The sequence below is a fragment of the Tetrao urogallus genome (assembly GCF_951394365.1).
Source record: "Tetrao urogallus genome assembly, chromosome: 14".
Taxonomy (NCBI): Eukaryota; Metazoa; Chordata; class Aves; order Galliformes; family Phasianidae; genus Tetrao; species Tetrao urogallus.
The window spans coordinates 6340597-6352761 of NC_136827.1; positions in this window are offsets into that span (position 1 = coordinate 6340597).

Sequence of the window (12165 nt, forward strand, 5' to 3'; positions counted from 1 at the left end):
AATTGTCTAACTGAGCATGCCTAGCTTAGAAACTGCGGTCTGTGTAAGTAAAATTGAAGGCTTTTCTTGTAACTGGCTCTTTTTTCTTCTGACAAGAAGGATGCAAGCTTAGGCCTCTGGTAAAATATGCTCTTAAATTATGGCCTTTTGTTTTTATCTGCCAGTATGGCAATTTTGTGTACCACATGGATAGAGTGGGACAAGATGCTTATTGAATGGAGTTTTAAGAAAATGTTATCTGACCCAAGCCAGTGTTTTGTGTTGAATATTGTGTTTAGGGAAATCTCTGTTGTCTCACTGGATATTCTGTTGTGGATGAGAGCAAAATGATCTACCTCCCCCTCTTAAAACTGTGTTGAAAGCTGAACTTGAGGATCAAGGCAGTGTTTCTGGTCTGTGTGCTATTTATGAGTGCAAACCTACCGTACCAAGCCACGAATGTTACTGCCTTCCCCCCTATTGTGTTGAAACAAGACCTTATTGTAGACACAGAGTGTGATTTAGTTTAGTTCTTTCCTCTGTAATTTGGCTTTGCTTGTTGTGGGTGCTTAAGCTCTCTGGCCCTTCTGGAGGTGGGGGTTGGTGTGAAGTGTAGGAGGCAGTCTGGCTGAGGACTCTGATTACTAGACTGGCCCTTTGAATTTGGCATGGACCTAAAACTGACATTATTGCAGCTTGAGGGCGTCATTTGAGGTAATTGAGCTTTGGGTATGAAGCCTGTAGAAGAAATTGTCTCCTTGTCTAGTCCACTTGTCCTCATTTGTGTGCAGCAGCATGCTGACTGCTTATTGTGCCAATGCAACTATCTTGGGGCTGTGCTGTAAAAATAACTCCTGTACAGTCAGTCTTGCTGTGTCTCCCAGCAGGAGTGTCTGCTGGGTCATGCCAGAGCTGGAGAAACCCTTCTGCTGCCTTTGGCTGCTTCAGCAGCCGTTTCTTATTCCTTGTTGCAGAAACAGAAGAACACGTGTAAGTGTTTTGTAGGGCGAACACATGTAAGTGTTTTGTAGGGCGAGTTCAGTTGGTGTGCTTCCAGAGCTGATCTTGCTATCCAGTGACAGGAAGACCGCTGTGGTCTTAGTGCTGGGTGCTTATTTGTCACGCTGAAATATACTGTTGACTGAAGAGAGGCATCCAGTAAATGTAGGAGTGTGAGCCATGCTGCTGGTGTTCTGTTTGGATAGGGAAAAACTGCTGTTAAGGTCTGAAGATGAGATATGTTTCTCTGACTGTTCTGTTAGTTTGTCCATTTGGAATCCAAGTCCAGATATTAGGATAGTCTGCTGTAGTTAGGTAGCATAAATACTAACTCACTTTTTGTTCAGGATAGTATTTTATTTCAGCTGTAGTCTTCATGCTTTGAACACTTTGTGCTGTGTGGTGCCAGGCATCCATAATGCCCATTGATGTCTTTCTGGCAAGGTTCATTAAACAGCCCCGTAATTATCTTACATCTGTCAACCTGAAAAAAAACACCCAGGAGAAGGTCTGGATTATGGGTCGCTCATATGAAGCCTAGATGAAATTGGGAAGAAATGTTGTGCTTATGGCCACTGTTTGCATGGAGGAAGGCCAACCCCAGATGATATCATCCCTGGTGGCAGGCCATGATCCTTCTCCTGCCAAGACCTGCAGATAGAATGCTAGGCAGGTTGACATCAGCTCTGTCGTGAGAGATTTCTGTGGGAAAGCTTTTGTGATCCTCAAAAAGTGTTCATTCTCTCTTCCCTTTTAAACATGGGAAAAGTAGGACGCAACTTGCAATGGTGTGTGGTGAAGCTGGTGATTTGTAAAGGCTCTGAAAACTAAAATACGTAGATAACATGCACTTATCCAAATACCATTTAAAATTAATATTACAGATGGACTTATGCAGACTAGCTACTAGAAGCAGAGAGCTACTAAGTGAATTTTAGTACCTGCTAGCGTTGTCATTATACAATTAATGGGAATCTTGTTGTTCTTGAGATCCCTCAGAGAACAGCAGATAGGTTTTGCGTTGTGTGTGAAATGAGCAGAACAACCTGAATTTCCTCAAGCAGATCTTGATTGAAAACCTCCCTGTGCAGTAACTTGATGGCTTGCCTCTTGTTGCAGCAGTTCAGAACAAGACAGTGAGTTATTTAAAGTAGGCAGTACGCATCTCTGAAGAGCACACAGCTATTTTGCCAGTCTGGTATCCAGATGTGTGGTTTTAGAAGAGTCAAAATAGAAGTATCTTGCTTGATCTGTTCTTGAATTGTTTAATTTTGGATTTAGAATAATTTTGTAAAATTAATTAGTTTTCATGGATCTTTGGTTTTGTATAGTGATGTATGCCTGTGAATAAAACTGTCTAAAGTTCCTGACAAATGCTGTCTAATAGTTATCACTATTGGAGTGGAGAAAATATGGGCAAGTATAAATTACATGATGTGTGCATAGCAGCATTAAAATCTGTGATTTCAGAAATTAAGATTTCAGAATTAAGGTGTATATTCTGTTTGAAATCTCCTGTGTATGATACATTTTCAAGCTGTTTGTGTGCTGTCTCATGCTTAAAGAGTGTAGCTGAGTAAGGGCACTAGAGAGCAGTTTTTTTTTTCTTTCTAAAACTGTAATTAAATGGAAATTGCAATTGAATTCAATGGGAGGGAAAGCTGTCTGAATAATTCTTTAGAAGCTTGGTTTGGTGTTTTAAGATCTACAAAGAAAAAGGGTGCAGTTGAAGTACATTGTGCGTAATTGGCTTGACTTTAAAAGCTCTGTAACTCGACTTTCCAGGAAAATTTGGTCTCTCCAGTAGCATCTCCCATGACAGTGTGAATGGAAAAAGTGATTGTGACGTAACAGTGCATTTCTGTGAAATGTGGTCCAGGCTGGACTTGCAATTAACTCTTTTCTTCTTCCTTGTCAGTCATGCCATTCTGGTACTGTAAAGGTGTACCCTCCTTGCTTGTCCTTACAGCTTCTCTTTGTGGTTAAGATTACTATTTTCATTTTACATTGATCTAAGAAATGAAGAGACTGAGGAAAAAATGCAAATGTTTTACTAGCAGAGAAATGCATGGTGATTGAAGTGTAGACCAATGCTGAAGGTTCTTCACACATCCAAATTGAAGAGTCACAGCTGTATTTGGTAGCAACTCATAAGTGAACTGCTCTACTGAGCTCTCCTAAGCTCTATAGAGCTTAGGAATTGGGCATGTTTAAGCAGATAGATGTGTATCTTTGTGAATTCCCAAAGACACAGTGTTGAGAGCTTTAGCTGATTTCTTTGTAAGGTACCTAAAGCTGCACCTGAACTCTGTAGTGGAACTCTGGAAGAGAGTTCCAACGCCATGCTCTGGATAGCCCTCTGATTCATAGGAAGACCTGTGAACACTCAAGATGAGCACAGCTTTGCTATGCTTAGCACAATCTCTTAATGCTAGAGGTGTTCTCTAAATGATTTTACAATATGAATGTTCAAATGTGCAGTAATTTTTGTATAATAATGATAAAATAAAGCATTTATGGGAGCTGCCGACACAGAAGTAGCTGGACAGTTTTTCTTCATCTTCACATAATTGAGCAGCAGATCATGCTGCCCAAGGCCCCATCCAACCTGGCCTTGAATACTTCCAGAGGTAGGGAATCCGTAACTTCTCTGGGCAGCCCGTTCCAGAGCTTCATCACCCTTTCTATAACTAAAACATTTTCTCCTAATATTTAATCTAGATGTCCCCTCTTTTAGTTTTAAACCATTATCCCTTGTCCTATCAATATCAGTCCATGTAGAAAGTTGGTTTCCCTCTTGATTTATAAGAGAACTGGAAGGCCACAGTGGAAGTTTCACGGAATCAGAGGGGTTGAAAGCATAGGGGACAGCTGCCTCCCTTGCCCTGCTGCCACCCCTCATTTGATGCAGCCTGGAATACTGTTGGCTTTGCAGGCTGCAAGTGTACATTGCTGGCTCATGTCAGGTTCTTCAAATGTTAGTGGTGGCTCATTCAGGTTTTTTTTTTTTTTAAATAAGCTTTTCTGAGTTTATTTCTTCTGTAGTCAGCACGAGAATTAGTATTGTTCTATCATGAAAAACCTTATTCCTAGATTTTTTTCTCTCTCATTTTGTTATAGGCTACTAGGTGTATGAAGGATTGACTATTATGCTGACTTATTATTTAGTCTGAAATCAGCTTCTATTAAGTAGCTTCTACTCAGCACAGGAGAAGGTAAAGTGTAATGTACCAGAACTTAATTACTATGCTGTTTTGTTGGTTGTGTATCATCGATGATTGTATATAGTAATTCTGAGACAAATTACAGAAGAGATGCATTCAGAATGCAGGAAAGGAGCAGGAAATAAAGTAGAAATGTAAGCTGAGTTCACCTATGACATCAAAAAAGCTTTTATTCTTTTTTCTTCTCCTTAGCTTCTTAAATGTTGCCCTCTGCGTTTGCTTTCAGGGACGTTCAAGGGAATCAATTAACCCTTCCTATTTCCTCACTTTTTTCTTTCTTTGTCAACAGTACCACCCAGTTAAAAATGATAATGATATCAATTTCTCTATGAAAATTACCAGACATGATTAGTTTAAGCAAGTCATAGAGCTAAGCACAAAAGCCTTCTCCATTTCCTCGCAACCGATTGTATTGATTTATGAAGATGAAAAGTTCCAAGGACCTGATGATGTACTGAAAGCTATAGTAGCATATTTTCAGTTCACATGGGCAAAAATATTGTGGAGGTTTTAGGCCGAAGGTTCGTTCTTTTCATTTAGGTTAACAATAGGAGAATTATCAGAGGAAAACAAGAGATGATGAGGAGACAAACTTGCTGGGAATTAGTATGTTTAGAGATCTGTCTCTTTTGAAAGTGATAGGAAGTGGTGTTTGTTAGAAAAATGTTTCTCCTATGTTACAGGTTAGTTTGGAAAAAATCAGATCAGTACAGTCTAAAATTATTGTTCTTGTAGAGTACTGTAGCAGCTTAGAGGTCCCACATGGATTTCTTTAAGTTTTTATAAATGTATAGAAATTGTTCCTGATGTAGAGCTTGTTTTTTTTTTTTTTTTTAAACATTGATTTATAGCAGGAGATTATAAATGTAAATGTTTTTGAATGACTTTGTAAGTAAGTCTTAAGGATTTCCCAGACCGTGATTTCTCCTGCGCCTCATCTTTCTTCATAGGTTCGCCAGTTTCCTCAGAGCCATTTCTGTAAATGAGGATTTCCAAGGCTGATTCTTAGCATGTCTCTTGTCCTAATTCAGCTTTAACCGAATGTGGTTTGTTGGTGGTTTAATTTTAACAGAAGGCCTTTTATTCAATCCTAGTGATATTTTGCAAAGTAAATTTGCTGTCAGAGCTGGAATATAAAGAAGAAATCAGAAGTAAAATCAACTTTACCCAAAATATAAATACAGCTGGACTAATCACTTCAGTGATTGTAAGACTGTAAGTAACAGATGTAGAGCTTAATTACATAAAATACTAGTCTAACAAGATGAAAAACAGATAATGAAGCCCTTTCTAACTCAGCTGCAGAGGTCTTGTTCAGACTTCTGCCATGAATTTCTTCCTTTGATGTGGAAATGAAATGTTTCCTCCAATTAAACACCCTATTGTTTAAAAACCCAATTGTTCTCTAAGTCAAAGCCTGGTTTATTTATGTGGGTCGTCTTTGGGAGATTGCACAGGTGTTTCTTATGCTTTTTTATTGTTTATGTTCTCTTTACTCTGCTTACATATACTCCAACTTGAATGGATTGGAAGTTGTGCTTGCACACTTCTCCCAGCAATTGTTTGACTATCAGGTGCACACAGGAAAAATCATCAGCAGACTTTCTCCTGTATCTCAGGAACGAATGTCTTGTTACATACAGATGGAGATAAAGGAGCTCTCTAGGAGATTAACTGTTATTCAGTCTGTGTTTTGAAAATCACAGCAGAACTTGAAATGGTGTCAATGGTTTACGGGCTGGTTCGGCCCAGTTCTGTGACTATTGGGGCGGAGGGATTTCGCAAAATTGCCTCTGGAAAAGGAAAACAGGAGACTCCAAAATAATTAAAAACAGTGGCAGCGATCTGAGGACAAACAAACTAATTTATTAAATATAGTATCAGAATGCAAGATAACACACCATAATGCAATATAATTAGAATTGAAGCTAATAAATCAAATATAATGAGAGAGAGACAATGTCTGAACGGTGGATAGGCCTCACCATAACACAGAGGTGAGATGCACAGTCTGGTTGAGCAGCAGCGTGATGAAGAAGAGCGGATGACAAAGAGCGCATCAGGTGACCTTGCCAGGAGTTACCTCTCCTCTCTGACTGCAAAGCCCCCTGGGGAATGTAGTTGTTCTTCTCTTCTGGACAAGTACCTGGAACTGGAACATTAACACCTTAACTCCCAGTGCCCTACATGATGATATAACGTGGAATACCGATAACCAAAAATTATAGAACCATGACAAATGGTATTTTAAGTGCTTTTATTCATATTGGGCTCTGAATCAAGTGCTGAAAGTAGAAATCTGGCATTCGTTCATTTAAAACTATCTTAAAGGCATGGGTTGGAGGATCTCTGAAGTACCACAGGAGTGCATCCATTTCTTCTCTTTTCCCTATAGCTTTTGCTTCAAATTTTTCCTCAAAAGGAATATGAGAGCTATGTAGGCCATTCCAAAAGTAATGCCTCTGGTTTATTTCCATGGAAACTACAACAGATAGAAAGAGAACAAGAGCACCATTTGATGAAGAGCAAATTCTCAGCTTCAACGTAGTCACTACCATTAGCTATGCATTTAGGACAGCCATGAAGGGTCTGCATATCACGCTTGTAGAACAAGATAAATTAAAAAATATCTGTAGCAGTGGAGGTGACCTGCTGTTTCCCAGCTGCTGTGATGGTGTTGTCGCTAGGAAAATGTTGCCCACACAGTCCATCTTTCATTGGTCCAAACAGATGGAATGATAGGAAAAATGACAAGATAAAGGAACTAATTTATTAAAAGGAACGCGAGATAATACAGAATACTTAAGAATAATAAATCAAATGAACCAAAAATGTGAGGGGAGAGAGAGAGAGAATCCTTATCAGCAGGCACTCACAGCTGGCCTCTGGGAAGGGCGGAGATTTTTGGCTCATCATTCAGAATTGGAAATAACGTGAAGAGTACTGGAGATTTCTGGACACTGTTCATTTCTTTTCAGAGCATCTTCGTCTCCAAGAGCTGGAACTTGCATGAGAATAGCTGAGACTGGCGGAGCTAAGACCCAGGAAGTGCAAATAGCCAACAACTCCTCCAGAAAGAGCAGCTCCTCAGCACTGTGCTCCAGCACCAAGCAGCTTGTTGTGTGATAGAACAAGTCCCATTCTATAGTAGAACAGCCAAGATTGGCAGGGCACATCATGGTCTTCTAATTTGTATGAGGCTTGAGTTAACATGTTGCAACAGAAACGTCCTTTTCTTTGGCTGGACTCCAAAAGTTTGAGCCTCCAACTTAGTCAGCTTCATGTTGTAGCAGTCAGAGTTGATGGTTTGTTGGAAATCCTGAGGATTATTCTTTCCCAAAAGGTAGTGAACATCACTTTACCTGCTGAAGGCTGCGTTTTGAACTTTTTTCAAAAAAGTTCACATTTTGCTAGTCTGTGGATTCTGGATTGTAGTGATAACAACACATCAGGTAATTATTCTATCCAGGAAACTGTCACCTTCAGCCTCATATTGGTTCGGTAGATCCTGACAAACTTGCATATGGTATTCTTTCAGTTCCTAAGTGAGCTTCTGTGGGACTTATCTGGTGCGAGTTTTGCGATATTTCAACATTGCCACCTTTGTTTCCAGTGCATTGAAGCTGATATTTAGCTCCATACGCAGTTCCCTGGTCAAATTCACATAATCCACATAATTCCATGTGAATGAGTGACCAAGATGTTCTTCATGCCTTCCTGGGGCTCGGGTCAGAGACATTTCAAAGAAAATTCCCGAGTTGATTCGGCCTTCAGATTATTACCCACTTTTAATAATTCAGGCTGGCGGCGAGGAAGTTGATAAGGAAAGCCTGAGGTCTATCAAGAAAGACTTCAGGGGAATGGGGCGAATGCTTGAAGGTGCTGGGGTGCAGGTGGTCTTTTCTTCTATGCCCGTGGTGTCAGGGAAAGGTACAGGGAAGATCCAAAACACCCAACTCTTAAATAGATGGCTAAAAAGCTGGTGCAGACACAAGAATTTCGGCTTTTTTGACCATGGGGCAATTTACACTGCACCTGGCATGATGGCTGCTGATGCATGCAGCCTGTCCCTGAGGGGTAAGAGGATATTAGCTGAAGAATTAGCGGGACTCATTGACAGGTCTTTAAACTAGGAACGAAGGGGGAAGGGGACAAAATAGGGGCTACTGGGGGTGAACGGGTCATTCGAGGGCTTGTACCAAACTCCATGAGCAATGACGGCAGAGTGCACAGGGAAGGAGTAGGGCAGGGGGATGCTGGGGATGCTGCTGTTCTAGGGGATCCTAGATCCCTTATAAAGGTGGTGAGACGGATAGCCCGGCTGAAGTGCCTTTATACCAATGCACGCAGCCTGAGTAACAAGCAGGAGGAACTGGAAACTGTGATGCACTCGGAAAGTTATGACCTTGTTGCTATCACAGAAACATGGTGGGATGACTCCCACAATTGGGATACTGCGATCGATGGCTATAGACTCTTTAGGAGAGATAGGCGAGGTAGGAGGGGTGGGGGAGTTGCTCTCTATGTCAGAGATTGGATAAACTGTGAGGAGCTCCCTACGAGAAACAGTCAGGAACAGGTTGAGAGCCTGTGGGTTAGGATTAGAGATGGGACTAATACAGGTCAGCTGGTGTTAGGGGTATACTACAGGCCACCTGATCAGGGGGAGGCTGTTGACGAGGCTTTCTTGCTCCAGATGCGTGAGATGTCTGGCTCACGGGCTCTTGTCCTGGTGGGGGACTTCAACCATCCGGACATCTGCTGGGAAAACCACACGGCGAGCTGCAAGAGCTCCAGAAAGCTCTTGGAATCCATTGACGATAGCTTTCTGGTTCAGGTATTGGACAGACCGACCAGAGGTGAAGCGTTGCTGGACCTGCTGCTCACAAACGCTGAGGAGATCATCAAAGGTGTCAAAGTTGGAGGCTGCCTGGGCTCCAGCGACCACGCCTTGGTTGAGTTTGTGATCTCAAGCGATGTGGGCCTGGCAAAGAGCAGGATCAGGACGCTGAACTTTAGAAGAGCAGACTTCAAGCTACTCAATGGATTGCTGGCCAAGATCCCCTGGCGCGCCGCCCTCAAAGACAAAGATGTTGAGGAGAGCTGGCTGCTCTTCAAGGATGCCCTCCTGGAAGCACAAGAGGTCTCCATTCCTCTGAATAAGAAAGTGGGCAGGCGAGGTAGGAAACCGGCATGGCTCAGCAAGGACCTGCTGAGAGAACTGAGGGCGAAGAAAGGGGTGTACAAGCTCTGGAAACAAGGCTCTGTCACCTGGGAAGAGTACAGGGATGCTGTCCGGACTTGCAGACGTGGGATCAGGGAAGCCAAGGCGCAGGCAGAACTGAACTTGGCAAGGGATGTGAAAAACAATAAGAAAACCTTCTACAGGTACATTGGCCAGAAGAGACAGGCCAAAACGGGTGTACCTACTTTGGTAAATTTAAAAGGAGAACTGGCTTCAACAGATGAAGAAAAAGCTGAGGTGCTGAATGAATTCTTCACCTCGGTCTTCACTGGTGGCCAGGATTCTAGTCTTTTTCACGTCCCTGAGCCCTGCATCCCCAAACCTCTATGTGGGGACCAAGGAGGTAAATCCCTCCCCACTGTAAGGGCAGAGCAAGTCCGACAGTGCCTCCTTAGACTGAATGAATATAAGTCTATGGGGCCGGATGGCGTGCATCCCAGGGTCCTGAAGGAGCTGGCTGAGGTGGTTGCCGAGCCGCTCTCCATCATATTTGAGAAGTCGTGGCTGTCAGGTGAGGTCCCGGACGACTGGAGGAAGGGTCACGTCACTCCCATATACAAGAAGGGGAGCAGGGAGGACCCGGGGAACTACAGGCCGGTGAGTCTCACCTCCGTGCCTGGGAAAATCATGGAACAGATCCTCCTGGACAACATGCTCGATCACATAAAGAATGAGCATGTGATCCGAGACAGCCAGCACGGCTTCACCAAAGGAAGGTCATGCCTAACTAATCTTGTGGCCTTCTATGATGGAGTGACGGCATTGGTGGACGAAGGGAAGGCGACCGATGTCATTTTCCTGGACCTGAGCAAGGCCTTTGACATGGTCCCCCACCACATCCTCATCTCCAAATTGGAGGGAAGTGGATTTGATGGGTGGACGACCCGATGGATAAGCAATTGGTTGAAAGGCCGCAGACAGAGGGTGATGGTCAATGGCTCTATGTCCAGGTGGAGGCCGGTAACAAGTGGTGTCCCCCAAGGGTCTGTCTTGGGACCGGTGCTCTTTAACATCTTTATCAATGACATCGATGAGGGAATTGAGTGCACCCTCAGCAAGTTTGCTGACGACACCAAGCTGAGTGGTGCGGTTGATACGGTGGAAGGAAGGGATGCCATTCAGAGGGACCTCGACAGGCTGGAAAGCTGGGCTCGGGTGAACCTAATGAGGTTCAACACGGCAAAGTGCAAGGTTTTGCATTTGGGCCGGAAGAACCCCAGGCACCCGTACAAGCTGGGAGGAGTGGTCCTTGAGAGCAGCTCAGCAGAGAAGGACCTGGGGGTCCTGATGGACGAGAGACTCAACATGAGCCAGCAGTGCGCTCTGGCAGCTCGAAAGGCAAATGGGATCCTGGGCTCCATCAGGAGAGGGGTGGTCAGCAGGGACAGGGAAGTGATTGTCCCTCTCTACTCGGCTCTTGTGAGGCCCCATCTGGAGTACTGTGTCCAGGTGTGGAGCCCTCAGTACAAGAAAGACATGGAGATTTTGGAAAGGGTCCAGAGGAGGGCGACTAAGATGATCAGGGGGCTAGAGCACCTCCCCTATGAGGACAGGCTGAGGGAGTTGGGCTTGTTCAGCCTGGAGAAGAGAAGGCTGCGGGGCGACCTCATTGCAGCCTATCAATACCTGAAGGGAACCTACACCCAGGAGGGGAGTAAACTCTTCATAAGGGCTGACAATAGCAGGACTAGGGGAAATGGATCCAAGTTGAAGGAGGGAAGATTTAGGTTGGATGTTAGGGGGAAGTTCTTTACGAGGAGAGTGGTTAGGCCCTGGAACGGGCTGCCCAGGGAGGTTGTGGATGCCCCGTCCTTGGACGTGTTCAAGGCCAGGTTGGACGGGGTCCTGGGCAACCTGATCTAAATGTGTATGTTTGGTGGCCCTGCTAGGCAGGGGGGTTGGAACTACATGATCCTTGAGGTCCCTTCCAACCCGGGTGATTCTGTGATTCTGTGATTCTGTGATTCATTTTGTTGTGTGACAACTGTGCATGGCATAGCTCTCTGTAATGTGACTTGTCCTTCATGTAGCTTCTGCCACTGCTGTAGTGCCTCATTGTGCTCATATCTACTGTTTGACACTGAATATTTATGGAGACCAATGAATGTCAATCTGTGCATTTTTTTTTCCGTGTGAAGGAATTCTGCACCTCTACTTCATACACACTTCCATGTTAGATGCTATTTTGTCAAACTGCCTCTCTGCTGCCGTATATCACATGGCAACAAAACATGACAACACATGAACAGGAAGGTTTGACCTCTACTGCTATATTGCCACCATCTGCTTCTGACCTTGTGAGCCAGCATGATAGAATAGGAGGCATTCCTTTCAGACCAGCCCTTTTATATGGGAATATGAAATGTAGCCTGTTCAACCTGGAAGTAAAAAGAATGTAAACGAGGATGACAGACTGTGTTAGATTCTGAGCTCGTATAATCCTAAATACTTGCAAACTGAAACTGTTTAAAATCTAGGTGCCTTTAAAGAAGGGAGATGAATTTGGGATTTTAATTTGAGTATTGATCCTAATGAGGGTATACGATGCCCTCTTTGAGACCTTCGTATTATTATTGGATAGTTAAGCATGTGTGGTCTGGGAGAAAAGAAAAAAATAATAGAGGAGAATGCAGAGAAGTACATAGTTACAAACATGTATTTCGAGACACAGTGTGCCTTAGAGCAATGTGATTTCTAAATGAAAGGGACTAGGGTGGG